This window comes from Aristolochia californica, unplaced genomic scaffold, assembly GCF_029961685.1.
Source record: "Aristolochia californica isolate CCGP_79_NKW_82.1479 unplaced genomic scaffold, dmAriCali1.0.hap1 SCAF_15, whole genome shotgun sequence".
NCBI lineage: Eukaryota > Viridiplantae > Streptophyta > Magnoliopsida > Piperales > Aristolochiaceae > Aristolochia > Aristolochia californica.
The window spans coordinates 18771154-18783536 of record NW_027181826.1 but is presented as its reverse complement, the minus strand read 5'-3'; the positions used below and the strand labels follow the sequence as shown (position 1 = coordinate 18783536).

The 12383-nt window shown below is 39.3% G+C and overlaps 1 pseudogene; it reads right to left on the bottom strand.

Moving 5' to 3' along the window:
• Positions 1 to 3237: 3237 nt before the first annotated feature.
• LOC137951191 (KH domain-containing protein HEN4-like) lies at positions 3238 to 11363 on the bottom strand (annotated as a pseudogene).
• Positions 11364 to 12383: the final 1020 nt, after the last annotated feature.

The following is a 12383-nucleotide window of genomic DNA, read 5'->3' as shown; positions in this document are numbered from 1 at the left end:
ATTTTTTATTTATCATCGAAAAAAGTCATTGAAATCATGACATCACCACTTGAGCCAACTCACAAGAAACATACATATAAAGTCGTAGCTGAAAGAAGGCCAATCTCAAATTCTTGCTAAAAGGTGCTCAATCCTTGTTGAAATTAGAAGGTACAAAACCATCATACGATACATCCCATGCTCTTAAATAAAGGAAGGATAATCCCCTTTCATCACATGCAAAGAAGAAAACTTGAAAGTGTTGGGGAGCAAAGTCACAACACTACTTCTGAAGAACGGTATGACCCTAGCTCATATCAACTTATGATGAAAGCCGGGTACAAGTTTATCGAGGATAAACTTCATGAAACAACCCTAATTGGTAGCCTCAGTTTAACACCAACTCAAGAGATATTGAGAAAGGAGTATGTAATTAAGCATAGACAGCATAATATAGGCTTTCAAGTAAAAGAACCTTAAAAGGTATAGTTCAAGTAGAAAAACTATAATCCCAAATGTCTCAAAAGACTAGTCTAATGAAAAATTGATGAACTTTTTTATTTCTCTTTCCTTTGCTAACTTTACTACTGCACCACAAGTGCAAGTGGGAATATTAGAATAACAAATAAGTTTGTTCCACATACTATAAAATTTTCTATAGTAGGACACAATAGTGAGACCCTCTTGAAAGTGAAAGGCTTATTGTCTGTTTTGATTTGATATAGGTAAAGACACATTCCCTTGAGAAAAACTCTCATTAAGATCTTCCTACATGTCTTTCACATGTCCTTCATAGGCAATACTCATGTAGGATCTTTTCAAGCAAATTGAAGATCCACCACAACATTATCATTGAGTTGCATGTCTTTGGCAATGAGACTAGTAATTAATCCAATTTTATTCTTTACATGCAAGATATTAGTCTTGGTGCGAGCTGTGAAGGTAATAAGGTGAAGAAGTACCAATAAGCTTTCTATTATTTGCAGCTATATCTTGAAAAAGATGAAGATTGTTGATCATTTATAATATTATGGTTGTGAAAGTGATAGTTCAAAATATGGCTGAGCATAAAATAACATCACATAACCAAGTTGCAAAACCATTAATTAAAAGATTTACCTTCAAACTTCTGCTCTCACCAAGAGTTATGAAGTCACTCATAAAAGTAAAAAATCATCCAACCGGTTTGCATGACAGTTGAACAGGAACCGGTTGCCTTTCCTTGTGTTATATAGAAATGAACTGGTTCATTTCAAGTTCATTGTGGACTAACCCCCCATGTAACTCGAATCTTTACTCGAATCATCCTGTAACTCGGTGAAAAGAATTACGATTCGTGATTAGGTGGGTTAAGTAAGGAGGCTTCGGACTTGACCCTTCTGTAGTGTGCGAGTTCCACCAACTCAGGCCGAGTCTAGCAATCGCACTTGCGAGTACCGAAGAGGGAGGTGCGAGAGAGCTGCGTTTCATGGAGGTCCCGCAGGCTACCGATAAAAAGCGGTCCCGACTCCTGACGGTACATATTCAACAAAAAGCTATCATCCTGCCACTCGATCCACACATTCGCAAGCTGAAGGAGAGATTTCCTCAAAGACGGAGCGAAGAGAAAAGCAAGGATGAATGTGGGAGAAGAGGTAGAACGGCTCAAGGAAGAAATTAAGCGATTGGGTCAGCTCCAACAGGACGGTTCTTACAAGGTCTTTATCCTCTCCTTCTCCTTCTGCTGCTCGCAAAGTTAAAATCTCTCTTTTTTTTTTTTTTTGAAGGTTCAAATTTGAGTATGTGGCCTTTTGTTATAATCTATAAAGTCTTCTTCTGCGTCTGGAGTTTCAGATCAGTGGTTATGAATCCACTGATCCATCGGAATCAGATCTTGTTCATCTCAAAATGCCTATGTCGGATCTGCATTTCAAGGAACTGAGAGCATAGTATGTTGCTGCCGTATCTCATTAGTCATTATCCTTTTCATGGCAAATTGTCAAGTCGACTCATCAAGCGTCTCCTCCGAAAGGAGGTCTGGATTAGAGATAATGCCAGACGTGCGGCAATCATTTGCTGCTGTATCTCTTTGGTTCGACCTTATCATAATAATATTGACTTTCTCTTGCTCTTTGTTCTTTGTAAGTAAGCATTTCAGGCTAAAATTACATGAATTCGATCACCAACTGTATTTCCCGTAAAGCTCCTCTTTGGTATCACCTTAAACATGAACATCAACTAGGAAAAATGGATGTTCGGCGATTCCCCAATTAAACATATAACATTTATACAAGAAAATACTTTACCTAATAAGAAAACGAAATGATAGAGAAAAAACAATTTTCCCTTTTGACAATTTGTGCATCAGAAAACTTCTCTTGAAAAAAAAACCTTTGACCAGGTATCTCATATTAGTCTTTTAGGATGTGTATATGCCAACTGTAAAATTCTTCCTGCCATTTGTGCCATTTTTTGGGAGTAAGATTTTTTTTTTCTATTACTCCAGAAGAAAATATAGGCAAAATAAACCAAAAAACACTAGTCTTTTTCTCATTATTTCCTAATAGAGCAATAATTTATAATTTTTTCCATTTCATTTAACAATCTGTGGGCCAAAAAGTAAAAAGTAATTTTTTATATCTAAAATCAGCACAAATACCAAAAATTATCTATTCCTCTGCCTATAATTTTCTATTAATACAAACATGATCCAAATTTGACCTTGATACATCTTGACTACAATAATATTAAATATTTCGTCTTTTCATGAGCTTTACTTTTTCCTCCGAAATTACAAGTATTTTGGAAATGAATAATTAACACAGCGAAATCATTCATACTCCGCAGGGTCTGGTCTATTCATTTCATATTTATATCGAAATTCCTGATGAATTTAATGGGTGTTATAGGTCAAGTTTGGGGTGCTATTCAATGATGACAGGTGTGCCAACATATTTGAAGCATTGGTTGGAACGCTACGAGCTGCCAAGAAGAGGAAATTTGTCACTTATGATGGGGAGTTACTTCTCCAGGGAGTCCATGACAATGTGGAAATTACTCTAAAGCTGCCTCCCGCGCCTACTACCTAGGAATCCAGTACACCATTGGTACTTTATAAGACTTTTACAGCATTTTCTGATTTCAATATATAATATAATTGCATGCAAATCTGCGGTTCAGTCCCTTTAATATGAAATTTCTACTTTCTACGAAAACTGTGTAAACTGATATGAGATAATTCTGAGTGATGCCTGTGAACCACGTTTTCAGGTTGCCAATAATTTCTCTACTACAATGACTTGGATAACATAAAAACCACTCCTAATAAAATACATGTGAAAGACACATAATTTTGTCAACCGCAGCGGATGGCTTGCTGAGACTGCCAGTTTACCAGCATAAACAAACAAGGTATTCCTGCAGTTCACATTAGGAAAACTTACATATCTGATTCTATTCAAGTTACTGCCACCTTCACCGTAGACTGACCTGATGGAGTGTCCGGGGATCACAATCTCCAAAGTTGTATTTGTCTGAACAGCGGGCTTGTTTTCACTGCATACAATCAAAACTTCAAATTCTGGTGAAACAAATGACTCAAAATTGCACCAAAATAAACATTTCTTCTACTTTCAGAAAAAAGATAAAGCCCAATATCCTATAAAATCAGATGACTTTAGACCTAAGAAAAAAAAGTTGGTGGCCTATAAAAGATACCCTTTTTCTTTCTTGAACTTGACTTTTGAATATATATCTGAAACTTCGGGATAATTGGATCCCAACTCTCACCATTTCACCTCCATTGTTTCTTGCATTGGTGAGAATCCTCTTCCACTGTTTGCCAGAAGCTCCTTGGATTCTCACTGTCAACCTAAAATCATACATATTATCAACCTCATAAAAAGAAAGAATGCCTATATATAGAAAAAATGAAAGCCGAAACATTACAGAAATATAAGACAACACATGCTTTTTATGCAAGAGGTGAGTCCAAATCATGTTTATGCAATGCCCTCTGATCGGATTAAAACCGAGAAAGTGAAAGCTATATAATTATTACCTGTGGAGTCCATAAAACTGGCGATGATGATCTGTTAATGATGTGAGAAAGCTGGAGGCAATCCATACTGAAAGCCAAATTAGTCTGATTGTCAGGATCCTGAACTATACAAGAGTGCATTCCTGAAGAGCCACGTTCCTTGCGTGTTTTGTTAGTAATCTCAGGCAAGGCTGATGTGCAGAACCCACCTCCATCATCATCAAGTGGTTTAGGAGTAATGAACATTTCTCTCAGCCTACTAGTGACGTTAAATAAAGCATTTTGAACATTTGCAAAGTCACCATATATCTGCAGTGAAAGCCCAGTCACATACTATCAGTTTTTTTTAATTCTCTTTTAAATGGTTACCAGCTTTAGGCTTGACCAGTAGAATCCAGTCTGAAACATTTTTAGAAGTAATATTTGAAAAAATGGTCTACACTGACACACAATATTTTTCAGTTTATCAATAGTCAGTGTAAACGGTACAATATATAACTCAGATCATCATCGCTGCATTGGAATTATACATGCTGTCTTGATCCAGCACCATATAACTTCACCTCTCAGGTCAGTCAGTTGAGAAAACAACTCTCATTAAAAATATTATAAATTTTGCTTTAAAAAAAAAATCGCACCTGTACCACCTCTTCAGTCTCACAAGCACATTTTGGGACTTGATCATCCACAAATAATCGGATGCCAGCACCAGTTGCATTTCTCATTTCAGACATTAGCAAACCTCCTTTATCCATGAAACAACCAACTTGGCTTGATTGTATCAAAAGCCGAGCTGAAACAGGCACTCCTTTGTCGGGGTCCACTTTTCCTCTCCATGCCTGCTTCAATGGATCTACTGAAAACACGGAGAACAACATTTTGGGCAGGCTAATATAGAGATTCTAGGTTCTGGAAGACAGCAAAATAAAAATGTGAAAAACTAAGAAATCTCAAAAGTACGTGAAGAACATATAGTCAAAACTTGGATCTAGTATGTAAATCAAATAAATTTGCAGAAATCTTTCACTTTTAAAGATGGGTTGTTGAAACACTGGAGAAAAGGTAGTTTGGTCATTTTACCATCCTATGTAGAGTCTAATAGGTCTAGCATGTTAGGCTACTTGCCCTAATGTTAATGTTTCAAGTTTCATACAATTCTGATATGTATTGAAGTAGTTATAAGACATTTTGTATATAAGGGCATTTATGTCCTTATTATATAACAACTTAATTAAATCGAATAAAGGGCTCCACAGGAGAGGCTTCACCACCCTGGATGCTACCTGCTGGTATTTGTGAGGAGTCAGTACAACATATCTTTCTACATTGTGGCTTCTCATGGAGAGTTTGGATGGTTGTGTTCCAAAAAATCGGCATTCAAGTGGGCTTCCATTAGGATCTATTTGGCACTTTACAGATGGTACTTGGGACTCGCCTCCCCAAAATTGGCAAGATTTTGCTCTCTGCTTGCCTTGCTGACATCCCATGGTGTCTCTGGCTTGAGAGAAATAATCGGAGATTCAACTCCAAGTTCAGCAATCTGGATAGTACGGTCTCTTGCGCTGTGGGTATGGTTTCCAGTTGGCTCCACACCAGGAAGGAATTTGCTCCTCAAGCTAGTATCTCCCTTCGATGGAATTGGTATCTTCTGGTCCACATGGCGGGCTCCCAGAGGACTCCGATCATGGCTGAGTGGGAGCCTCCCCCCAAAGATTGTGTTAAACTGAATTTTGACGGTAGTGTTCTAGGATGCCCAAGTCCAGCTGACGCTTGGGGGGGGGAGGAGAAACTATTTTCTCCTATGCTAGGCCGGTGGCATTGCAGGTTCTTCCACTGTCGAGTGCTCTTCATCTTAGGTTGAAGATTTTCAAAGATAGACTTCAAGGGAAGCTACTGATTGAGAGAAACTCTAAAGTGGTCATAAGTTGGTGCTCTAATTTTGCCACTCCCCCATTGGAGGCATTGGCCGATTACTTCTTCTATTACAAATATTGTATCTTCCATTTCTAGTACTTGGAATCACATTCCTAGGTCAGCCAATTCTGTGGCTGATAGGCTAGCTAAATTTGGAACCTCCCAACAATCTCTCATTGTTTGGAACAACTCCCCTTCCTTGTAATTTTTCTCTTTTGAGCCTTTTAATATAACTCAACACTAAAAAATCGATTAAAGGGAAAGGTTCGAATTTTTGAGCCCTGATTCTGATGCAACTTTTAATTGCTCTTTCCCAACTTCCTCTCTTCTCAATTTATATTCTCTCTCTCTTCTAAATTTCTCCAAGGTTGTAGATTTTTCATGGTATCAACATAGGTTGTGCACGTGGGAAAGACTCAGTTTGTGCTCCCCAAGTTATTTATGTGTTGCATACTCCATGAGGTAGGAGTCTGTGCACTCTATTAAGGGGGCTCATGCCCATGTTTCTGGCCGATTATGTGTAAGTCTGGACGTGGGAGGAGCGTGTAGTGAGAAAAAATCCCATATTGAACGATGAGAAGAAAAGTTAATAGGTTATAAGGCTGAATAATAGACCTCTTAAGTGGCTAGTCATTTTGGGATGGAATCGAGCTCAACACAAAAAAGTTAACATGGGTAATTAGCCAAAATCCTTTGAAAGACTACCTTTCACCATTGAAAATTATTCCTTAACCTTACATGTGGCAAGTGATCCTGAAGCTTACATGTTGAAGCATTGCACATGGAAGAATGGTCACTCATCTAATAGCTAGTATATTTTTTTTTCATGTCACTAAAGTTACAAACTGAATGACCATTAAATGGTAGTATGTTTGAACCACAAGCCACATGTTGGAGCAAAGTCTTCAACTGGTGCATAAAAGTTGATACACATACCAAATGCACATAAACTCTCGATGCAACTATGGAATGAAACCAATGGTCAAAGATACTCTGCTAGATATATTGCTACCACCACAAACCTCTAGTGCAGAAATGGTAATTGCCACTGTGGCACCAACACTGATAGAAGCCCCAGTTTCATTCTGCATCGCCTTGACAATGGACCCACTCCGCCAATTACCCCTCCAACCTTATCATTGGAGCACAAAAGTAGAAACTTAACTTCCTGCTGCATGCTATTTTGTTTAAGTGGGAAATTTCCATCAGTATGGGCCAAAGAAGACTGATTTCTAGCAGCATAATCTACAGGGCCTCCAGTAGCAGGTTGTAAAATCCCACAGAAAGTGTTGTTCAGGCTAAATCAGTACAGGAGGTTCCATGAGGAACAGGCTCACCAACTCTGTTGACAGTCATCCTTGCTTCATACGATGGAGGGATGTCTTGGAGGGAGAAAGAAACAGCAATGAGCGCTTGCTTCACAGTCAAAACATCTCCCGTAATCTGCCCATGCAAGTCTCTTTAGTCCGCTACAAATATCACTATATACTCAATAATGTTTTCCTGGATAACAATGTAACAAGTACTAAAGACCAATTCTTGCAAATAGAACTGATATTTTCTTCTTCTCTCTTATCGTTCTCTTTTATTTTATTTTTTTGAAAATTTTCTTCTTATTGCTTTTAAGCATAACTAAAAACTAAACTTGTCAAAACTAATACAATAGGACAACGTTTCATTCCTTTATTATTATTATTATTTGTTTTTGTAGTTTCATCACTAGGTTTTTCAATGAGCCAGGTGAAAAGGTCTTGAGATATGGGTAGAAAATATTGAAAAATTTCTGGTTGGAGTTGATGTCAACAAAAAAGCATGGAAAGAGAAGATAATAAGATAGAAATTGAGATGGTTTAGACTTTTCACCATAGACCAGTAGCACAGTGGTGAGATGGGATTTATTGATTTTAGTAACTGGACTGATATAGAGGACAGCCAAAATTGACAAAGAAGCAAGTTGCATAGAAAGATTTAAAAAATGATCATCCAACAATAGAATTTACCAAATAAATCAGACTAAAGGAAGAAAGGAAGAAATATTGTAGTCAAACCTCAGTTTAGTTGGGACAAGGCATTTAACAATAATGATGATGAACTTCCGACTAAAACGTTCTGATTCAAGGTGCTACATTGGATTCAATATCAACCCAAACTCTCTCTCAGAAATGGCAGAGGTGCTTGGGTGTGTAATCTCATCCACTCCTTGCACTTACCTTGGCCTCCCTCTGTTCACTGGTCGTATTTACAAAGATCTTTGGATTCCAGTCATAGAGAAGATGGAATTACGTCTTACATCATGGAAGGGTCGACTGCTTAGCAAGGCAGGAAGGTTGACTCTTTTGAAATTGTGTATCGCTGGCATCCCAAACTATTATCTCTCCTTTATGCCTTGCCTAGCTTCTATTTGTCAGCAACTTGATAAAATGAAGAAACGTTTTCTTTGGAGAGGGAATAGCTCGGATTTCAAGTACCATTTGGTCAACTGGGAGGAAGTTTGCCTTCCAAAAAATTTTGGAGGTCTCAGAATTTGGCTCTCCAAATACATGAATCAGGCTTTACTCCTTAAATGGATCTGGCGGCTCAACTCATCAGGTCCAAACCTTTGGAAAAATATGGTGCTTTCAAAACTCGGCATTTCCTCAAAATGGTGGACAAATGGGGCAAACAGAAGGAATTTATCTCCTATATGGCGATCGCTTTATCTCTTGACTCCTACTTTCTCAGTAGCAATCCGATTTTATGTGGGAGATGGCCATCATATCAGATTTTGGGAAGATTTATGGTTGGGGGATATGCCTCTTCAGAGCACTTTTCCTGGCCTCCATAGTAACCCGAGATTGAGGAATAGTACCATTAGTGAAGTTGCTGATAATGGGGGATGGAACATTCAACCTCGTCGTGGCTTATCTGATTCAGAAGGTCTTGAAGCTAGTCAACTTTTGGACACTTTGCAGTCAACCAAAATCCAAGCTAACAAATCAGACAAGCTAATCTGGTGGCGAGATAAAAGTGGCTCCTTCTTTGTCAGCTCCGCCTATCTTGTTATTTGAAGAGAGATCACTCAGGGTCCCAAGCATGCAGTGGAATTCACTTGGCGTCTTAGTGCACCCCCAAAAATAAAATTCTTCATGTGGAGTGTTTGCCGTAATAAGATTCTATTTGCTGACAACCTCAGAATTCATGGCAACCGCGGAGTTGACCCCAATTGCCCTTTTTGCCATGCACAGGAAGAAACTGTAAGCCACCTGCTCCTTTTGTGCCCTTTCTCTTGGGGGATTTGGACATCGATTCTTAACAAAATTGAGCTCCAACTCTGCTTCCCTGAGGATTTGTCAGCCACCTGCTGTATGCTTGCTGGAACTCCTATCCCCGGTATTGGGAAACTGATGATCTCTGCTATATCCACATTCATCCCGTGGGGTCTTTGGCTGGAGCAAAATCAACGAAGCTTGAATGCCAAACCCAGCACTCAAGATAGAATTATTGAAACCATTTCAGGCAGTATTGCTACTTGGCTTCACTCAAGAAAGGCCTTCTCCCCGTTCTCTAGAACATCCATTAGGGATAATTGGAGAAGCTTAGCCCAGCTCCACCTCTCCTCGAAGCCTCCTGTCATATGCGAATGGACCCCGCCTCCTGCTGGAGTCCTTAAGCTGAATTTCGACAGCTTTTCTCTTGGTAACCCTGGCTTAGCTAGGTTTAGTGGCGTGATCCGAGACTCTCTTGGGAATCAGATCGTCTCTTTCTCCGGCCCCCTTGGTATTGCAGACTCCACAATGGCTGAACTCCAAAGCCTCCTCAATGGGCTTCGTGTTTTTCGTGATCATTACTCTAGACCTGTCCTGATCGAGGGAGACTCTAAGGTGGTGATCGGTTGGTGCCAGCATGCCTCTACTCCTCCGTTGCGTCACTGGGATGCTTTTTTTGAAGTTTTGGATATTGTTAATCTCTTGGAGTGTTTCTGGTCTCTCATTCCGAGATCAGCAAATTCTGTGGCTGATGCTCTAGCCAAGCAAGGAGCCTCCTTGCAATCTCTTGTTGTTAGGAGTTAGCTCCTTTTGTTTCTCTTAATAAAATTCACATTTCAAAAAAAAAAAAAAAAGGTGTTATAATGTTCTTCCTTGATAGAGTAGGTGGGGGGAAGATCACTTGGGGGAAGATCACTTGCACATAATATTGAGGTGGAAGGTATTTGCACTTTCTATTGCACCAAATTTAGAACTCATTGTGCAGCTGTATTTATCATCATCAACTTTAGAGTGAGGCTTTCAACAAAAGAAAAACAGAAACAGAAAAATCAGGTCACACAGAAAGGAGGTGAATTATTTAGATTTCCTCCTAGACTCAGCATTGCTCTTTGAATAAAGCCTTTCATGCAATTTAGCAATTCTATTTTCGCATTAGCCAAATTATGCAAGAAGTGAATGTGCGCATCATAAGGGTTTCCTGATCATTTGATAAAGTGAACTTCATTCACAAACGGCTCTCCTGCCTCCAACTGCATGAGCACAAGAAATTGGTTACAAAAAATATGCATCAGATAACTTGTTCATCTGATCCATTCCAGTGCCAGGATTTAAACCTATCAAGGAAGGACACATTGCCAGTCTCTGCAGAACCAAGCATATATGTGTATTTACTTAACAAGATCAAAATAGAAAAGCGAAGAGTCGAAAACAACGAGCGAAAGAAACTACCTTTATCACTTCATCGGTAGGAAAAGCCCAAGCAGGCAGCTGTCCGGCAGATAAAACCCGGATCCTAGCTCCTGTCTCTTTCCTAATTTTCTCAACCACTCTCCCACCTTTCCCAATCACCGGCCCCTCCGGCGCCAGTAACCTACAACGCACGGGGGCGGACCCTTCCGTCTGTACATTAGCATTGAAAACCCTCTAAAAAACCGTCACTAACGCCTCCTGAGCCAGCGACACGTCCCGGATATCCTCGCCAACGATCACCGAGGCAGACGAAACATTCTTCACATAAATTCTCCTCTATGGGGCGTCAGGCCCAATCACAAGGATAACGCACTCGTCCCAATCAGGTCGGGGCTCTTCAATTCGGATCTTCGAGCCGGTCTCTTGCCGACGACAGCCCCGACCTTGGATACGTGGCAGAAGATGCGGAAGGCAACGTTACGTAGGGAGAGCAATACAGGTAAAAGGCTTCGAGCAGGGCTTCTCGGGGCCGTTGGCGGCCCGGGGTAAGCTGACCGTCTTCGTATTTTATAAGCCTTTTGGGGAGCCTTACTTTGTGTTTTCCCACTCTCTCTTGCAATTGTGAGGCCGAGAGGGAGGGAGACGAGATTCTGAGAAGGGGGAGGGAAAAAGAGTAGGACAAAGAGGAGCGTGGCAGAAAGTCGACTACTGCTCTTCTGGAAGTTGAGAGCAGTATAAGAAGCGTTATTTAAGACTCCATTAGAACAATCTCTTAGTATTCCGATATAAGTAAGCATAGGTTTTATAGATGGGCATAATACTATATAATCTGAAACATAAAATCGAACCAAGTGAGTAATGAAGACAAAGTTGGTGAAAAATCAAAATAACATCACAATGAATGAGGAAACTATAGGAAAAACATATTGGTATTAGAATTTGAGATTAATTTACAATGAAATAATACATTTCAAAAGCTAAACTTATGGCAAAAAATAAAGTAAAAATATTAAAAAGAGAATGCTTACCGGGCTACAAAGAAAATACAAAATGTTTCAGCTCTCTGGATTAACAGTATGTTGGTTTTCTCATTAAGGGAGTTTGTCATGGTTGAGGATCCTTGTTTATTTTCCAAGTCATATAAAATGTTCCATAGGTAAGCGTTTTAACAATTTTCATTCTTCCATAACTTGGTAAATTCATATTTCAGAATTTGAGTAAAGAACTATGCAAACTTTGGAAAATCATTGGAGAGATGGAAAGATTAATAATTTATCCAAATTCCTCTCAAACATCAGATTCCATAATTGCCATGTTAACCAGCTGCAAAACTTTTTTCTTGTTTCTCTTCAAAAATTTTGCAGAAAGAAAGGCAGCTATCCCACTGTGAGCATCGTTTTCTGACTGAGAGAATCTGAAACCAACTCGGACTCTTTAAATTCCAAGTCAGATCGGGCAAGAAGGATTGAGCTGAGGAGGCGACCCCAAAAGAACGGGGACAATCGCTAGAAATAGAATTGTCCTCCTCCAAAGGCGAGTCGGCTTGCGTTGACAGGCATCTATAGAAACATGATATGTAGGGGTGGCATCGAGCTGAGCTCTAACTTACCTATGTTAGAGTCGAGTTTGATTTAAATATCTCGAACTCTGCTCGAGCCTAAATTGTTATCGAGCTCGAGCCTAATAATTTTAACTGCGTTCAAGCCGAGCTCGAGTTTCAACATACATTTAAAACTTTTTAAAAAATATATATTAAATAAATTGTATCTAAAATTATACATACATTTTACATAAAATTGGGAATGACCTCTACTTAA